This window comes from Helianthus annuus, chromosome 12 (genome assembly GCF_002127325.2).
Source record: "Helianthus annuus cultivar XRQ/B chromosome 12, HanXRQr2.0-SUNRISE, whole genome shotgun sequence".
Classification (NCBI taxonomy): domain Eukaryota; kingdom Viridiplantae; phylum Streptophyta; class Magnoliopsida; order Asterales; family Asteraceae; genus Helianthus; species Helianthus annuus.
The window spans coordinates 29,829,427-29,841,744 of NC_035444.2; the positions used below are offsets into that span (position 1 = coordinate 29,829,427).

The window sequence follows — 12,318 nt, forward strand, 5'->3', positions numbered from 1 at the left end:
CAGGGCGAGGCTTTGTTTTTAGTAGATTAAGGTTTTCTATTCAGAAGGGGATGACGGCGCAGTTTTTTGCTCGTCTACCTGCTATCATTATATAATTTGCCCTGTTGATTAGAATGAAGAACACTTGAGTTTAAAAAAAATCATTATTACTTATATCATAGCTTGACTAGCAGGGGTGGATCTAGTGTGGTGGCAGGGGTAACCTCCGTTACCCCTCACTTTTCCGGCGAAGTGGATTTTTTTTTTTTTTTTTACATTTTATGCATTACGTTGCCCATGAGATTATATCATGCTACCCCTCCGGCGAACTTGATTTTTTCTGGCAAGAAGCAGCGATGACAAGCAACTTAGGAGGTAGCCGCGGGAGTTTTGGAACACAGATGAAATGAAAACGAAGAAGCAGGCTGACTTTTAAGTGAGTTTCTTTTGATTTTAAACTATGGGTATATAATATTTTATTGTTATTTTATTATCTTTTTCAACGTTACTATGAAAACAGGTAAAAAGAACCTTGAAATCATAAACTATTATAACTAGACTCACATATGAAAAAAAAATTATGAAGTATATTTTAACTTCTTTGTCAATTTTTATTTTTATTAGTCTATTTGTTTTAATTTTTAAAAACGTTTCTGTTTGTTATATCAGTTATTTGCCTCACAATTTGTTATCCATATGTAATAAAAACATAAAATGTTGAAGTGCATATTGATTGGTAAATCATATTAAAAAATATGTTTTTACTTGTAAATACAAACAATTTTACAAAGTTTTTAAAATAAGAAAATTTTATTTTCAATTAATAATCATTCTTAACCTCCTTCTATATCGATTTGATCACTAGAAATTTTATTTAGTGTATATGAAAATAATATTGTTATATTGACCACCCAAATAAAAAGTTATAATTTCGCTACTGGGTGACACCAATAACCAACAAGATCATGATCAAGCCTAACCCTCTTAAGGTCGTACAAAATTTGAACACATTCCATGCCATTGTAGCTCTAGATCTATACATAATAGCGCTCAGATAAGATGAATCGGTAAAGAATAACAAAATCAAGAAACTAAGGAATAATTAAACCCTAAAACGGGTTTTAGTAAAGCATGAATTTTGTTTGTGGGTTTTGATTGTGTGTAAATCTTGTGACGTTGTTTGAAGGGCGTATGTGTTTGGCGAAAAATTGGTGAACCCATGATGAGAGAGAGGACTGAAGAGCGGGATGGTGATGAGTATTTGAAAGATGTTTTTTTTTCTTTCTAAAATGAAGCTTATCAAGCCAGGTTTACGCCATCAAATGGGTGATGAGTATTTGGAAAATGATGTAGTTTGTATGGTCGAAAAAGAAACAATAGATAAAGTAACAAATGAAGACGACGTCGTGGCTCAATTTTAAGCTTTCAAATGCCGAAAAGGAAAAATCTATTATGTAAATGTTATCCTTTATTTATTATCATTTTTTTTTGTTTCATTTACATTCTATAAATGTATGGTAAAAAAAAATTGAGTGTTACTCTTAAACATTTTTTCTAGATCCGCCACTGTTGACTGACGAGTAACATGTAAATCCTGTTACTTAACACGAGACAATAGGCTTTTAAATGTTTAATCCTGAACTAACCAATATCTTGTTCGCAAATACTTAAAATGGCCCAGTGTCCCAACCCAACCACCTTACTAATATGTCAAAAGTGCGTTAGTTTGGGGTTAGACCAACGAACTCGGATGGCATGGCCTATGATCTTGGGGCGATGTTTACACTGCACTCATTCCCTCGTCTTCTCCGCCTCACTCTGCAACTCCACTCTCTCTCTCTCTCTACAATTCACCCGTAACCTGCAACTCCAGTGTCATCCTCCCTAATTCAACCGAACGCTATGCAATCACTCTCATTCTCTTCATCAATCTCCGCCACCAAACCGCAATGGCGCCTCACCTCTTCTCCGGCGATTACATTCACTCGTCGCACAACGAAATCCACAGTCAACGCTAAAATCAGAGAGATCTTCATGCCGGCACTCAGCTCCACAATGACTGAGGGTAAGATCGTGTCATGGATCAAGTCCGAAGGCGATGTTCTCTCCAAAGGTGAGTCCGTTGTTGTTGTTGAGTCTGATAAAGCTGATATGGATGTTGAAACGTTCTACGATGGAATCCTTGCTGCTATTGTTGTTCCGGAGGGTGAATCGGCTCCTGTTGGTGCTCCCATTGGTTTGTTAGCCGAGTCTGAAGCCGAAATTGAAGCCGCTAGGGCTCAAGCCGCCGCTAGTTCCGGCTCGGCTCCGGCTGCTGCGGCCCCATCGGCTCCGGCTGCTGTGGCTTCGGCTCCGGCTCCGGCTGCAACACCGGCTGCGGTTGTGGCGGATGGACCGAGGAAGGCTGTTTCGACGCCGTATGCGAAGAAGCTGGCGAAACAGCATAAGGTTGATATTAGTAAGGTGGTTGGGACTGGGCCCGTTTGGGAGGATTACTGCAGCTGATGTGGAAGCCGCTGCAGGAATCGCGCCTTCGGAAAGTGTGACTCCTGTGGTAACTGCTGCTGCTGCTCCTCCTGCGGCTAAATCAGTACCTGCATTTGCTGAAGTGCCTGGGGCAACGATTGTTCCGTGTACTACTATGCATGGTGCGGTGTCGAAGGACATGATCGAGAGCTTGTCTGTGCCGACGTTTCGTGTTGGTTACCCTATTATGACTGATGCTCTTGATGCTCTATATGCGAAGGTCGAGTTCTAAACTTAATTCTAGTTGTGTTGATCATGTGTATACTTGTTTTATGATCTGGTAGTTTGATTGAACTTTCGGTTGGTTGTGGATATTTAGGTTAAGTCTAAGGGTGTTACCATGATTGCTTTGCTAGCTAAGGCTGCTGCAATGGCCCTTGCTCAGCACCCTGTGGTGAATGCAAGCTGCAAAGATGGAAAGAGTTTTACTTATAACAGTAGCATCAATATTGCTGTAGCTGTGGCTATTAATGGCGGTCTGATCACCCCTGTTCTTCAAGATGCCGATAAGGTGTGTGATGGTTTAAGTGATTTGTGTTTCTTGATAACCAATATCTTTGCAAGTTTGTACATTAGGAGTCTGAAATTTCGTTGTGTGTTATTGTAGTTGGATCTTTATCTGCTATCTGAGAAATGGAAGGAGCTTGTGGAGAAAGCGCGGTCAAAGCAACTTCAGCCCCATGAGTACAACTCAGGTAAGTTCAAATGGTAATTTGGACCTTTTTTCTTTACAAAAACGTGCATGCAAAATGGTATTGACTTTTGTGGTTCTTATTGGAGGAGCCCTATCCCACATCGAAAGAATAAGACCTTCCAGTTGTATTAATAAGATCTTGGGTTACTCCCTCTATCACCAATTGGTTTTAGAGTGGAACCCCATAGACTTCAATATGGTATCAGAGCCACGGCTCTATGTCAGCTCCGGTTAAGGCCACGTGTACACCTCTTGATAGACCGGGTTACACGTGCGGGAGGGTATTGGAGGAGCCCTATCCCACATCGAAAGAATAAGACCTTCCGGTTGTATTAATAAGATCTTGGGTTACTCCCTCTATCACCAATTGGTTTTAGAGTGGAACCCCATAGACTTCAATAGTTCTGATTGCAGGGACTTTTACTCTCTCTAACTTAGGCATGTTTGGAGTGGATCGCTTTGATGCTATTCTTCCTCCGGGGCAGGCATGTGTTAACATATAGCTTGATTTTGTAGGATCATTGTATGTGCAAGTTAGATATGTTCTTACTAATATGCTCATGTGTTGCAGGGGGCTATTATGGCTGTTGGAGCTTCAAAGCCTACTCCTGTTCCGGATAAAGATGGATATTTCAGTGTGAAAAGTCAAATGCTGGTGAGTCTTTTATAACTCAAATGATGTATTAAGCTCATATGACCTTTATATCAATGACCTCTTGAAGGAAAACTAAGATCGAATAGATATATGACTGATTTGTATATTCAGGTGTGATTAGTGATTACATATATTCTTAAACAGGATTAGTGATTAGTAATATATCCTTAGTGTTAGAGCATGATGCTTCTTCTGTTTGTTTCATCTTGTTATCCATTCAGGTTTTTCATTTTAATGATTGATGTCATTCTCTAGTTCATATGAGTGTGTATGCATAGTTGTAAAGAGAAGTTGAATTGGGATCTGTTAGAGCTCAGGTTTTAGAGAGAGAAAGACCCAAAATCCAAGCTGTGTTAGTTGTTACCCGCTTAACTGTTTATAACGACTCCTCAAACCAATTAACTTTACATTTTTAGTTTCTATTCTATTACAATATTTCAGAAATGAACTAAACTATTACAAAAGTAACAAACTCACTTAACAACTGTAACAGGATCATTTTTTTTTAATAAAACGATGAGGTTTGTTTAGAGTTTATAAACGGAAAGGTTGTAGAGATAAGAGGTGGCCTAATTGGTAGGCTGGGCAGATTTAGTCAGGGGTCAAAAAGGTAATTTTGGTACACACTTTCGTCCAAAAAGTTTAAATGTTTTTTTACGTGTCAATTGTCAAACATTATTATAATCTTTATGATACTCTAGTTTTTTATTTCGGTGGTTTTATGAAATAAAAACACTTTGGGAATTTTCAGAAGTCACTGAATTTAGATTCTTAGAACAAAAGACAATCCATATCAATATAGAGGTGGCAAAGGGGACTCTTTTATGTGTGGGTCAATACGGGTCGGGTCGGGTGAACCTGACAACATTATTTATCCACTATCTTGTAAAATATAATGACTTAAATATGATTACAAAACTGTCTTTATAACACTCATATTTTCTTACAAAATAAAATGATTAATTAAGACATTTTTAGCATTTTAATACACGGCTTGTGACCCATTTAACCCATTTGGCTTGTTTCATCTTAGCATTGCTACAACAATAACCTGTGTTGTACAATCAATTTCCAGGTAAATGTAACTGCCGATCACCGAATCGTATATGGAGCAGACTTGGCTGCCTTCCTTAAAACCTTTGCAAAGATTGTTCAAGAACCCGACAGCTTGACAATGTAAAATGCTAACAACCTTTGCAGAACATTTACACTGTAGATCCTGACATCCTGTTGGTCAATGCAGCTAAGAAACTTGGTTTGCAGGGGTAACACTTTTTGGTTTCTAGCATTTGCAATATTATCATGCTGTACTTCCACTGTTATATATCTTTTGCCCATCATTTTCTGGATATTTTTAGGTGATTTTGAACAGGTCAATAAAGATTTAAGCCCCCACCCCACCCCCAAAAAATGAAGATTTTGTTAAGAGGTTCCATATGGGTTTGTCTTGTTTATGGTTTCTTTGAACATTTGTATTCATGTTTGATATTTGACTTTTAATTAGAAAGGGAAGTTTGGCTTTTTATTTCTTCATTTTACCAAGGTTTTGAAAACCGGGTCTTCACCACTTCTCCAAGAATTCTTCATACATATTATCTTTCTCTTGTAATTTCCTTCTCATTCCAATGAGTTACATAACCTACCATTTTTTACAAGAGTTGTGGGTGGTGAAGAGTTTCTCTTAATTGGTGATTTTATTAGAGACATAAAACTCTAATAAAAGTTTCACTTAATTAGTGATCTAATTAGAGACATAAAACTCTAATAAAAGCTAATCAAGTGACATAAAACTCTACTCAAGAGTTTCACATATGGAATTTAATTAGTGATTATAATTTCACTTAATTATAAATTAACTAAATATACATTCACTAATTTTCCCAACAATCCCCCACATGAATGGAGATTGTTCAAAACACTTAAAATTTCCAATGTAACCTCGACAGTTGAGTTTTGCATACGATAGGTAGGTGTTACCCTTTGAACCTTCGCTCATGAAATGCACTTAGCCCACTAGCTCTGAGTAGATCTTGATGTCTTTGAACTCGTCTGCCGTTTGTGTAGACGACAATACACTTCACACAAGACTCTCCCTAGCCGGGCCATCTCCTCATAGTCGTGTCCAATAATGGTCGTGGAACACTTTCCTGGTTCTGCGAGAGCTCTAGGAATTGTGCCCCCAATTCCATTTGAAGCGACCCCACTTCTCTCTAACATAGGTGATTCTCCTTAGATCATTAAAAGCATTGTGGTTATCGTGATTTATCCAAATCATTTACCACATATTATGCTTAGCCTCACACTTGTCACTTTTAGGAATGGACTAGGAAGTTTATTAATCTTTATAATAAACTACCTTATTAAATACGTAGGGTTATTCCCCCACAGTGACCTCGCTTATTCATACAATTAGGTTTTCCTATTGAACTCAGTTCTTGGGATCTCCAGTCTACTGAGTTAGGTTTCCATCATATGAACTTCATTTTCAAGGGCTTTAGTCTCATTCCACAACTTGATCTCTAATAAACCCTCAGGTTGTTGGATCCATAACATTAGCAAATAACTTTGCGTATTTGAGATCAGTTGTCATGATGTGTTCTTAACTCGTAAGTTAATTTTGCCTATTGTCAACTTCTAAGAATATAACCTCAGTGGCCATCTGAATCTGGTTATAACATATGTCTTCGTAAGATATGTGTATCATTTAAGGCAAACACATCTCCATTATGCACTACGACCTTTGTCTCCTCCACTTAGTCGTCTATTTGCAATGTTAGATTGGATTACAAAATCCTTATTGCTGAAAACAAATGCAAGACACTCCCCACATTTAAGTGTTATTGGATAACATTTAGATGTGTTAATGAGAACCATTTCTACATACCCTTATAGGGTTGTTTCTAAAATGGTTCCTCCCCGCATTTCTTGCCATTTTATCAACATCTCCGTAACACCACTTATGGCGACATTTATACAAATATGACTGAACAAGACCAACCTTGTTGTATCAGTGAATTCAACTCATATTGCATTAGCTTACACAAGCTTCCGAGCTGACCAAAGCAACACATGCCATTGTCATAAGTTTGTCACCAACTTAGAATAATTCTAATTTAACATCTAGAATAAGCTTAGACAATGAGTTATCCTCAAAAGTTACATGTCATTTCCTTATAATGAATGAAAATTCTCTCTCAGCTTTGTCCATACACAAATTCTTTTTGTGTTCATACACATTTGAATGTTTAGAGTTAATTAGTCTCAGTCAAGACCCATAATTAACCAAGTACTAGTCTAGCATGCTTTAGACTACAATACTTTAGCATGTGAACAGAAGATGCATCATTCTGATTCTTCACAGCCCTAAGGCTATCATAATATCACTTTGCAACATTCATCCCTTGTTAAGACAAAATAATGAGACTTATTCATAATCCTAAAACATCAATATTTAGGAAGGTCTCACAAATTATTGTATATAGCACAAAGCTAAATTTCATCATTCGTTTAAGGAACATAACTTGTTTACCTTTGATCTCCAATGATCTACCATTGACTCATAAGTACTTAAACATAAGTCTTAATCCAAGTCACTTGGTGAACACATTCATCACCAACAAGATAAATGTTTCTCGTCTACAATCACTATTATGTGTGAGATAGAATCAACTAGATCGACACTCAGCAACATGGCATTCATAATTTTGCCATAAGTGATTTGCACACATGTATTGTTATTCATTAGGAGATATGTATATTTAGGATGCTCTCCCAAATGAAGGTAAAATCTCCATATAGATCTAACAATAATCAAGTGGTAGACGCATCTACTTATAAATCTCGCAAGATTTATTAAAGGTATACAATAATATATAGTACTTTTACTTTCACATGTTAGAATTCACACGTGTGAATTTTCTAATGACTTCTAATGAAGTATGTCGACATGAATGTCGTTAGTGTATTTCATCTCAATACACTCACTACGTTCTTTCATTACTCACTCATGATGTGGTTATACATTTGATGTTTCGTTTTTTACTTTTAGTCAATGTAACAACTCTCAAGTTGTTTATGTCCAAGTATTTTCATGTACTATCGTTTAAAACCATATTTTTTTTAAAACAATGTATAACCGACGTTATAATTATTTTCCACAAAAATATTAATACGTCACAACCATTAGTGATTTATTTCTTTGTAAAAAATTGCATGTGTTATCCAAAGATATTGAACACAAAACAATAAAATACATTGGAAACTAAATCATAAGTGTCAATCACTTTTGAAATTTAAACGGAAGCATAGATAATATGTAGACATCAAATAGCAAAGTGCTTTTATCTTCAACACTTTATACTTTGACCGAAATCTTCTCAACGATATCATCTCATGGCATGTCTTGAGGTACTCCCTCAATAAGACTCCATGCACTTGTAAGTACAAGTTCCCCATTTCATCTTGAAATTTTGAACTTGGACAAGTTTGCTCAAAACAACACCAAGTTGTTACAAAGGCTATATTTAAGTAGCAAAATTGAACAATTAAATTTGTTCATAACAACACCAAGTTTTTTCCACCAAATCATATTCACGAGATTGTTACTTTGTTCAACAAATGCTACTTCTAGCAAGAGTAGCAAACTATTTGAATTCTAAAACTATGCAAAATAGGCAATTAAATGTTTACATAAAACATTTCCATTCCTTATGGCTTATACAAAGTACAGTCTCTAACCTTGTATTTGTGATACACATTTTCTAACACACGTGTTAGAAAATTTAAGTCATTTTATATATACAAAACATGACCAAATTAGAGCATCAAATGTCATCATTAAAACTCATCAAATATCATCACTAAAACTCTACTCAAGAGTTTCACCAAATGAAGAGTTAAGAGTCTCAATAATTATATACTTAAACTCTAATAAAACTCATCAAATGTCATCATTAAAACTCTACTAAAGAGTTTCATCATATTAAGAGTTAAGAGTCTTAATAATTATAGACTTAAACTCTAATAAAACTCATCAAATGTCATCATTAAAACTCTACTCAAGAGTTTCACCATATGAAAAGTTAAGAGTCTTAATAGTTATAAATTTAAACTCTAACAAAACTCATCAAATGTCATCATTAAAACTCTACTCAAGAGTTTCACCATATGAAAAGTTAAGAGTTTTAATAATTATAAATTTAAACTCTAACAAAACTCATCAAATGTCATCATTAAAACTCTACTCAAGAGTTTCACCATGTTAGAGATTTTATTAGAGACATAAACTCTAATAAAAACTAATAAATTGACATAAAAACTCTACTAAAAGTCTCACTTTATTAGAGAAATAAACTCTAATAAAAACTAATAAATTGACATGAAACTCTTCTTAAGAGTTTATCTTAGATATGAAGAGTCTAGTAAATGATTTTAATTTCATTAAATTCATATAAATACCACACCATCACTTTATGGTGATTTAATTCCTTGAAGCCAATCAAATATCAACTTCAATGTATGACATTTTATTTCTAAATCATACAAAGCATTGAAAACAATGCTACATCAAATTGCTTATATAAAATGTCAACATAAAACATTTCAAAGCATTTGTATTTTAACCATTTTTAACAATCATGTTAAAATGAAAGAAATTCTAACGCGCACGTTAGAAATATTAACATTTCCACAAAATGTTAATTCGACTTGCTAAAAACACATATATGGTTCAAATAAATAAGTCATTTCTAATACACACGTTAGAAACTGAACAATTAAAAAATTGCTTCCAAACTAACGCGTTTCATGAACGTTTCTAACATACATCCTAGAAGACAAATGATTACAAAAATCATTATAAGACTTATTTGTTCATATCAATCCATGGGTGGATGAAGAGTCTACTTTAAATAGAGACTTAATTAGAGGCATAAAACTCTAATCAAGTAACATAAAACTCTTATTTAAAGACATAAAAGACTCTACTTAAGAGAGTTTAACGTTTATAAAAAACGTATGGTTTACACCAATAATTCCGGTCTAACACACATGTTAGAAAATTTAACGTTTACAAAAAACGTATGGTTTACACTAATAAACCCGATCTAACACAAAAGTTAGAAAAATTAACGATTCCCAAAATCGTTTCAAAAACCAAACGGTTGAACCAAAACTATTCGTTTTGTACCACGGTATAGGATTTAAGATTGTATCTCAATCTCAAGAAATCCAAACACAACAAGTTGTACCACATACATATTTCCCAAAAGAAAATATTTATAAGATCATAGTCTTTAAAAATATTTTTTTATTATAAATCCTTTTGTGAACCCAAAATCCTTATAAATAAGATTTTAAGATTGTAGCAACAATCTCACGAAATCTGTTTTAAGTTTGTTGGATATGGGTCACATTTTCTATTAATAAAACTAATAAAAAATGAAGATACTTTCTTTAAACATTTGGGAAATTGTAGCACATGAACCGTGTACAAATTCAAAAGAAAATAAATTTAAACTACAACATATTTAATAAAACAATCGATTCAAACCAATATCTTCAAAGGATAAAGTCTTCAACTTGATCTTTAACCGCGTCTATTTGTATGGTTCGTTGTGTTTTAAGTCCGTTGTGTAGGATTCAACGAGTCTTGAACCACGTCTTCTTGTACAATAATTTCCTACAAAAAGAACAAACAAATGTTGACGATTATGGCTGAGGCACGTGTTCAACACGCTTTCCTTAAAACAGATTCCGCGCCTCTACTAAAGACGACGCGTCTGTCTCCCAGGGTACAACAGCCGAAGCAGTATGTACTGCCGGAAATGGCCACGCGCCCGAGGTTACACCGAATAGGATTATAGTGTTTGAATTTGTGGGAAAATAATGATACGAAGGTGATGGAATCGAGTAGAGAAACTCATCTCTTTATAATTCCCAACATATGGATGTTCAAGTCTTCACCACTTCTCCAAGAATTCTTCATACATATTATCTTTCTCTTGTAATTTCCTTCTCATTCCAATGAGTTACATAACCTACCATTTTTTACAAGAGTTGTGGGTGGTGAAGAGTTTCTCTTAATTGGTGATTTTATTAGAGACATAAAACTCTAATAAAAGTTTCACTTAATTAGTGATTTAATTAAAGACATAAAACTCTAATAAAAGCTAATCAGGTGACATAAAACTCTACTCAAGAGTTTCACATATGGAATTTAATTAGTGATTATAATTTCACTTAATTATAAATTAACTAAATATCCATTCACTAATTTTCCCAACAGAAAATTATTGTTTATCAAGCACTAATTAAAAATTAGAAAACACATCACTGCTGTAACTGCTAAGTTTTAGAGAGTGGGTTCAATAAATTATATGTATAACTACTAAGTTTTTGAAAATTATTGTTTATCAAGCAGTAATTAAAAATATGAAGCATATACATGGTTGCAAAAGTCGCTAGGCGCTCCTTAGTCGGATTCGGGAGTACTCGGGAAGTACTCGGCTTTGGCGGAGATTACTCGGGGAGTAATTGGCCTGGGAGACCAGTACTCGTGCCTCGGCAGCCTACCTTGTAGCGAGTACTCGGGGAGTACTCGGAGCCTAGGCGGGACTTTTACAACCATGAGCATATATATGTGTATGTATAAACTTACTCACCTAAGATATTATTTTAAGACGTGTAATCGGTCTTTGATCTTATCTTCGATGAAAGTAAGAGATACTACTTGTATTTAAAAAAAAGTATTTTCTTTAAAAAATCTATCTATACATATAATAAAGTAAATCATATGGGGACACATGGCGCTCTATTAGGTGATCTCAACTATTTTTTCCCGCCTAAATAAATAAATATAGATAATATATTTGTTAATAAGATTTAAATAAAAAATATATTATTTTAATCCATAAATTTTATCTTTTACCCTAAACATATAGATATAGATAATATTTGTTAATAAGATTCAAATAAAGAATATATCCTAAACAAATAGATTTAGATAATATTTGTTAATAAAATTCAAATAAAGAATATATATTATTTTAATCTATAAATTTTATCTTTTACTATTTTTTTCCATTTATATTATCATGTCTTTACTTTATAATAGTGTGATTAATAAAATTGAATTATAATAAAATAAGAATACGTAACTCATGGCTTCTACTAATGTTTTAGATTTATAATTTAAAAATATAAATGAACCTTTTTCTACTAAAAGCTCCAATTATTGAGGTCGCTGTAAATTCTTTCATCGCCGGAAAACTTCTTTTTGTCCGGAAAACTCAAGTTTTTGGCCGGAAAACTCAACATTTTCGTCCCAAACCTTTTTGTAACCTTAGATCGGACCTTTATGAACCTTTTCCGGCGATCGGAGACTAACAACATTAGGGTTCTGTTAGTCAGTGTCCATTGGAAGCCAATATGTTAATAGTTGGGACAGCCAGTTTTTAAATTGGAA

General features: G+C 34.3%; 1 pseudogene; it reads left to right on the top strand.

The window, feature by feature from the left end:
* Positions 1 to 1,816: 1,816 nt before the first annotated feature.
* Positions 1,817 to 5,367, top strand: LOC110896537 (annotated as a pseudogene).
* The last annotated feature ends 6,951 nt before the right edge of the window (positions 5,368 to 12,318 follow it).